General features: G+C 36.8%; 1 pseudogene; it reads left to right on the top strand.

Annotated features, from left to right (window-relative positions):
• The first annotated feature begins 1,431 nt into the window (after positions 1-1,431).
• LOC143572944 (GDSL esterase/lipase At5g33370-like) lies at positions 1,432-7,108 on the top strand (annotated as a pseudogene).
• The last annotated feature ends 700 nt before the right edge of the window (positions 7,109-7,808 follow it).

Raw genomic sequence — 7,808 nt, 5'->3', positions numbered from 1 at the left:
AGACGTCACAAAAATTGAAGGACGTAACATGTTCTCCATATTAAGGCTCATGACTGCCCCCCTTTTCTCATGCAAATATTTGAACCGGCAATGTATTAAATCTCGTTACTCAATATTGCATTTCCATGTGCCATGACTGGCCTGTTGGCAGTAGACGTAGACTACCCACAATGTAACCATGTGCCCTTCTCATCTACCCATTGCCATATAAGTTACCCAACATCAAGACTTCTCCCCCATTATCATGTGGTTCCACATCTCCCCTCACAAAACATTCTTTCCTTCTTCTTTTTTAAGCCCTTGGTTAAGGGCTTTTTCTCATCTCTCTGTCATCCATGTCATAAGCCACATCATCAAGGGCAACTAATGGCCTCTTTTTTTCACTTGCATTGGAGATGGTCTTACACCAAAAGTACTTAATTTGGTTAAATAAATATTCATACATATTATTGTTAGCATTACAACACTCAAGAACGTATCATAAAAATTTTAATGTGGTTCAGTCTAACGTGACATTTATGTATTCTTTATTATTTAATAACAATTACAACTACCTAGCAATAATGTTCATGGAGACTAGTCTTTGGTTTGTGACATAATGAAAAAGAAATCACAAACCGGCCGGTTAGACTTAAGGCCAGTTGACCTAAGTCATGTCTTGCAATATTAAACAAAAACCCGGCCGGTTTTTAGGCCTACGTACAACCCACAATTGACATACAATTAATGAACTAGTTTTAGCAGAATGAGTGTTTTGTCCTTAAAAAGCCTAGTTTAATAAAATTTTGGATAGTATGATCACTAGAGTATCAATGTATCAGCTTATAAAGTTTTATGAATATGAATTATGAGTCTGTGACAACTGGACACGATGATTTAAAGAAACTATTATTATGTAACTTAAAACACCGATTAAAGATTAATAATAATGATGTACCATAGTACCATACCCCAAACATCTTGCCAATAAATCAACCGTCCAATTAAATTTTTTTTTTAACGGCGAATTTCACAGTTAAGTTGACCGCAGCTCCCAAGTTAGAAGCCCCAACCGCCTCACTCGGGCCAAGACTATGTTGTCTTAACCGGGCCCACGCTTGGCTAGGCGTTCCCCGATAAAATTTCCAGCCACCTGCCACTCGACAGATGTTGTACCCTCCACAAGAGCAAGCCCTCTAAAGTAAATACACTGTAATAGAAAACTCATGACGACCTCTAGATTCGAACCTGAGACCTCAAGGAGGTTAGGTTCTTATCCTTCATCAACCTGGCCACTCCACCAAGGTGGAATGGTTACCGTCCAATTTAATTAATAAATTAAACTCACATCGGCTTCATTTACATCTTTTCGGTACCATTATTGGTTCGTATATATTTATCCCAACAACTTATTGAACCCATTCAAACCTTAATTTCCACTAGTCATAACTCATGGCTGTCTCTTCGGGTTCCACAAGTCATGTTGTGCTCGTTTTCTACTTACTATCAGCACTGTTCGCTGCACGACCCGAAGGTGCACCACGTGCCTTTTTCGTGTTCGGAGACTCGTTAGTCAACAGTGGGAACAACAATTACTTGGCTACCACTGCCCGAGCCGGTGCACCACCTTATGGCATTGATCACCCGAGTCATCGAGCCACTGGACGGTTCTCCAATGGCTTAAATATACCCGACCTTATCAGTTGAGTTTCGGTTTTGGTTATTTATAATAATCACACTAATTAACTTATTAAGGATATTTACTTGAGTTGAGTTATTTAATCGCAGGTCAACGCATCGGTTCTGAACCCACATTGCCATACTTGAGCCCCGAGCTCACTGGGCGAAAACTTCTGCTTGGTGCTAACTTTGCATCTGCTGGAATTGGAATACTGAATGACACCGGAGTCCAATTTGTATACTCTATAATTAATTATACTAGTACTAGTACTAATAAAACACAATATGACACATAACGGAAGCAGAAATAAAGAGCTATATTAATTCTCAAAACTTTAGATAAAACTATATAAGGAGCCTTTTTTATATGGATTTTTAATTTTGACAGTTTTGACGAATATTCAAAATTGCAAAAAGAATCAAAAATATTTGAATTAATACTACAAATAAAGACATAAATTGTGCTAACCAACAAATTATATATGTGTTTTATGTTAAAAAAATAAAATACTAAAAATTGTCATCTTGATTGGAGTTGACAGTTGGGCGAATCATCTATGGCGTTTGCCACATGATCCGGCTCGTCAGGATTTGTTTGTCCACCAGTAGTGGACAACGTAACTCACTAACTCCAATCGTAGCCTGAATTATGCTCGTTTGAAATTTGGCCTTTTCTATCTTGTTTACTCTTTTCCAAGTGATCCAAAGTTTGTTAGGCTACTTCCTCATATATATTTAATACCTTTTTTTTTTCAGGTGACCATAAGAGTGGGCGGGGTGGTGTGTGAGGAGCCGGCCATCACGCGTGATGGCATTTTGCACACCGCCGCCAGTCCCCTATCACGCGTGATGGCATTTTGCACACCGCCGCCGGTCCCCCATCACGCGTGATGGGGGTGGTGTGCGTGATAGCCATCGCGCAGTGAGGGGGTGTGTTTCGAGAGAATATGAACGTTGGGAGGTATCCGTTGGGGGAGGGAGGGAGCCGTTGGGGAGGTTTAAATTTGCAAGTGCTTTTCGTCACGAAGTGCAAAATTTGGATGAAGATGAACCCGCGGATGAGGAGACGCATCAAAAAAGTGTTAGGCGTTAGTTGCCCTATGAGGAGGTCGCCTTGACCAAGGCTTATTTACATTGCTCCGAATAAAAAAAACACTTAAACCATAAAAAAAAGAAGCGTTATGGAGACGTATTAAAGAACATTTCTCGAAACTTCCCGGCGCAACTGAACGAAACAAGGATCAAATGATTGGCAAGTGGGGAGATTTGAATCGAAAAATGTCAAAATTTAATGCTTGTTACGTCCAATTGGTAACTATTTTAGTTTATTTATTTTATAATCTATTACTTTATTTTTACGATTTGATACATATATATATATATATATTCTAAATGTTTTGTAGTCCCGAACTCCACAAAGCGGAGCGAGCGAGGCGACTATCATAAAGGACGTTTTGGCCGATTATGTCGAACTTTACAAATGTAGGGATTTTCCCCACTTGGAAGCGTGGGAGATTGCGAGACATCACACGAAGTGGGAACCGATTCCCTTGGTCGATTTGCTTGGACCAACGGCTCCAAGGAAGAAAGGATCTTCTTCAAAAATAACAAAAACTTCCGAGTCTGGGGACTACACAACGTCTACCGGCGGCTTGTCATGCAGCATGCCGAGCATGAACTTGAACGAGGAACCCGGAGACGATCCCGACGAAGAGACATCCACACCCACACGGCCGAATCGCAAGAAAAGTGGGGAATCGTCAAGACTTGGAAAGGAAGTGGTGACCGAAAACTTCATCGAATACAAGTCGGCTAAGATGGTGGAAATGGCCGAGACGAAGGAGCAAAAGAAACAGGCTCATATTTAAAAAATGAAACGTGAGGAGACGTATATTAACCATTTGAATGAAAACAAAAAAAACGCCGATCTAACTTTCCTCCTACAACCGCACGAACATCTTGAGAAACCCTTTAAATCGATCCTACTTCAACGCAAACGCGAGATATGCGACAAGCGAGGTTGGGAAGGGCCGTAGGTTTTTTTAATTTAGTTGTCTTTATTTAATGTAATCTTGTTTTATTTTTTATTTAATGTAATATTGTTTTATTTTTATTTATTTAAGTATTATTAAAAAAAACAAAATCCATAACACTACTCCCATTAGCAAACTTTGAGTGGGTTGTTTCACTATTTGGAAATAAAAAAAATGAGAAAATTCCAATTTGCCTCCCCGTGATATATCGGCGGGAGATGAATTGACCATTGAAAAAGAATTTGTGCATTTTGGACGTCTGTAATATTTGGGCAGGGCAATCTGTACCTTTCCGTCAGTTGACCAAGCATTGACCTGTTAAAAAATGTTGAAATTACGTTTTTACCTCTGATCCTTTAATTCATTTTAAAAATAATTATCAAAAACCATGTAAATGCCGGGATTTGAACCCGAGACCTCTGGTTTAACAACCCACCAAAACTACTAGTTGAACTAAGTTAATGTTTGGTATAGCTATACAACATAAATTATATATTATCGCTTTTATCACTTCATCTTCCCCAATTATAATTAGGGTTCCTAAGTTTTAATTCCTGATAATTCATCTTCACCATCCCATACTTGCACATCAACAAAGATTCAATCAATAACATTTGTAGATCTGCTTATGTTATGATAGATGTTTCACAAATTCAATCAATAACATTTGTAACAGTTTTCTTTTTCTTTTTCTATTCAACTTTATTCAGATCTAAAAGATTTGCATCCCTTGGATAAAATCAACTTTTCAATTCTTTTTCTACTCATATTTTGTTTTTATGAATTACTACATACACTAGTATCAAACCAAACCAGTTGATTAATATTTTGGTGAAGAACAAATAAAAAAAGGAAATGATAATAATATTCAAAGCTTGAAAAAGCTAAAGACTTTAACAAAACATTCCCCCCAGTCATTGATGTCCACCGATTAGCACCAAACGCCATCAAATCAATTCCGTTGAAATAATAATAATAATAATAATAATAATAACAATCGAGACGACACTTAATTTCTCAATTAAAAGTTAAAACCCACCAATCGTATGAGCCGCCCGGTGGAGCCGCCGCCATTCATCGACGGCAGAAACGATGTAGCGCCGCCGCGAAGAGTGAGGATGAAAGACGTACAAGGAATGCCTGGTACCACCACTGGACTCGCTCTTCGCCTCTGCCAGGTCATCTTCACCGTCGTGTCTCTCACCGTCATGGCCACCACGTCGGATTTCCCCTCCGTCACGACGTGGTACGTGTACGTATCTTATTAGTATTATTACGCCGCGGTAGCCGAGGCTCGTCCGGCGCCGGTCCGATCGGATCTCCGGCGACGGTCCTCGGTCGTCGCATGACTGACTGTTTCCCAGTAGAACTGATCTTTATATTATTATTATTAGATAGATTGTGTGAATATGAATATTATTGATTCATATCCATTAAGAAACCAATAATAATAATAAAATCTATCATTTTGATGATTTGATCTTCTTCTGATCTGGGTTTGTTTTGTTTGATGGGTTTTTCTCTTATCATGAGTGGTTGTTATGATCTGATTTGGTTTGGTTTGGATGGATTGGATATTATTATTATTATTAGTAACAAAGGTAATTGGGTATATAAGAATGGGCAATTGAATTGAGAAATGGGTTATCTGTTATGATTGATTGAGAAATGGATAGCCTTATGATTGATTTGAATGGCGAAGAAGAAGTGTTACTCTGTTATTATTATTATTAGAAGAAGATTACCAAAATACCCTTAATATGTTGGTATTATTACTAAAATACCAACAGTCAACTGACGGAATGGCACAGACTAACCTGCCAAAATATCACAGACGTGCAAAATGCGCAAATTCTTTTTCATTGGTCAATCATCTCTCGCCGATATATCACAGGAAGGCAAATTGAAACTTTCTCTAAAAAAATTAAAAAACAATGAAATTGAAGCAAACGGGTTGGTGGTGCAAACTAGTTTGCAAATCATTCTCAATCACATGCAATGACATATGTCAACATTTGTATGGATATCTTTATAATTACTTTTTCCTTTTTCTTTCACAATAATTAGTTTTAAATATAATATTGTTTTTTAATAACTTTTAATAATTAAGTTAAAAAAAAACTAAAAACATAGTCTTGTTGAGCTTTTTTTTGTGAACGCATCGATATAAATTTTATTAAAACCGAGTTTATTCAAAAATTGTATATGTTTTTCTTATTAGCTTTCCAATATAATATTATTGTTTCATAAACTTATTATTTAAAGTTTTATCTTTTATATATTTTAAATAGTTATAAATTATATTTATAGAACAAAATGTTGGTTGAGGTTGGGTTGTGAATGAGAGTAGAAATTTAGATTAGGTTGGGTTGTGTTTGTTGATGAGAGAGAAATTAGTTTTTTATTAAAAGATTGGGTTGGGTTGTTAATGGGAATGGTCTAAAAAACATCACATGTGATGGATTTTGGGTTGATGATGTGACACAATTTGATTGGGTGGGTGTGTGAGGAGATTTGCACCACCCCCCTAATTAGGGCACCAACACAACTTGACTACTTTAAGCAATACCAACAACGAGTTAGTGCACTCATAGGACCCGAATCCCCTTATCGGCACGCTCCCGTCAATATAAACTACAATATTATGTCCCTTTTATCATATCTGAATATAGAAAGGTTTTATTGGTATGTATTTAAATTTATAGATATTTAGCCACAATATTGCAATATTTATAAACATTTTCCTTGAACATGTGCAGAGGTTATATTTAGCCACAATATTGCAATATTTATAAACATTTTCCTTGTAACATGTGCAGAGGTTGTATGACTTGGGGGCACGGAGGGTGCTTGTGATGGGTACCAGTCCCTTAGGGTGCTTGCCAGCTGAGCTGGCTCAACATAGTAGAAATGGTGAATGTACGACTGAGCTTCAAAACACCACATCTATATACAACCCGCTATTAGACGATATGATTACTAGTCTTAATCAAGAAGTCGGTAGTCATGTGTTTGTTGGTGTAAACACAAGGAAGATGCACAATGATTTCATGAGCAACCCGGTAGCCTATGGTGAGTTTGTATATACTAATATACATTAGTTGTGAGAGTAAATAAATTCTTGTATATATTTTTTTATATAAATAAAATATTGTTTTTGGATGACTAATTTTTGTGTAGGATTTGTTACCGCAAAAATAGCATGTTGCGGACAAGGGCCATACAACGGGATAAGACTTTGTACCCGTATGTCGGACGTATGCCCAAACAGGGATGTTTATGCATTTTGTGATGAATTCCATCCGTCTGAGAGAGCAAGCAGACTTATCGTTGATCACATTATGACTGGATCAACCGAGTACATGAAACCCATGAATCTAAGTACCATTTTGACTTTAGATTCTAATCAGATTTAGGTTAATTTTAGCTATTTGAATTGTGTGTATCCAAACAAATATTCATAACCACAAAATATGATCTATGTTTTCTTGGAGTCGTCATTCTGGTTATGTTATGATATGGGTTGCGAATGCTTTATTTTTTTTTCAGTGTAATATAGCTTAGAAGATTTTGATCGCTTTTATTTTGATTTTATTTTTTATGTTAGTAATGGATGCTAAGTAAATAATGGGGATGTTATTATAGTTTTAGGTGGCAAATGTACCACGTCAAGAACATATGGATCAACTCATCAAAGGGTCATGTCATTTCACATGCAACATTTCATGTCTTATATGTGTAGGCGTTAAAAAAAGTTTGTAAGTGTCGTACTATTTTGTAACAAAAAACACATTAATGCTTATTAATCAATCACAAAAGTGTTGAATCATTGTGTCAATTCTCGCTCGTATATTCATTCAAACTATATTATATGTGTGTCCTGTTTCCAATTACCAACATTGATATTAGAGCGGTTTTTGAAAATCCATATAAAGGAGGAGGTTGAGTCAATGTTTTAAAAACTGGTATTTTACATGTACCGGATTAAGCTAAAAAATGAGACAACCGGTTGAACCGGGTTATACCGGGATGTTCAACCGGTCGAATCACTTGCCTTATAATTTCCTATGAATGCAACCCAAGAGTAAATGATTCCATAACAAAAAAATAATCCAA

The sequence above is a fragment of the Bidens hawaiensis genome, unplaced genomic scaffold (genome assembly GCF_021521415.1).
Source record: "Bidens hawaiensis isolate Kalapana, Puna unplaced genomic scaffold, B.hawaiensis_p1.1 tig00026178_1, whole genome shotgun sequence".
Taxonomy (NCBI): domain Eukaryota; kingdom Viridiplantae; phylum Streptophyta; class Magnoliopsida; order Asterales; family Asteraceae; genus Bidens; species Bidens hawaiensis.
This window is presented reverse-complemented; position numbering and strand designations above follow the sequence as displayed.